Below are 424 nucleotides of genomic sequence, written 5' to 3'. Positions count from 1 at the left end.
CTATCAGGCGGCATGCCCGGAAGATCAGCTGGAAATACATCGGGATAATCCCGTACCACTGGAACAGAATCAACAGAAGGGGTATCAACACTAACATCTCTCACATAAGCCAAATACGCGGCACACCCCTTCTCAACCATGCGCTGAGCTTTAAGAAAAGAGATAACTCTACTGGGAGTGTGATCTAAAGTACCACTCCACTCAACACGCGGGATACCTGGCATAGCCAGCGTCACAGTCTTGGCGTGACAATCAAGAATAGCAAAATGGGGCGACAACCAGTCCATGCCCAGAATAATGTCAAAATCCACCATACCGAGTAACAATAAATCTGCTCTGGTCTCAAAACCACGAATAGTAACCAAACATGACCGATAAACGCGGTCCACAACAAGAGAATCTCCCACAGGAGTAGAAACATAAA

Source organism: Nicotiana attenuata, chromosome 12 (assembly GCF_001879085.1).
Source record: "Nicotiana attenuata strain UT chromosome 12, NIATTr2, whole genome shotgun sequence".
Lineage (NCBI taxonomy): Eukaryota > Viridiplantae > Streptophyta > Magnoliopsida > Solanales > Solanaceae > Nicotiana > Nicotiana attenuata.
This window is presented reverse-complemented; position numbering follows the sequence as displayed.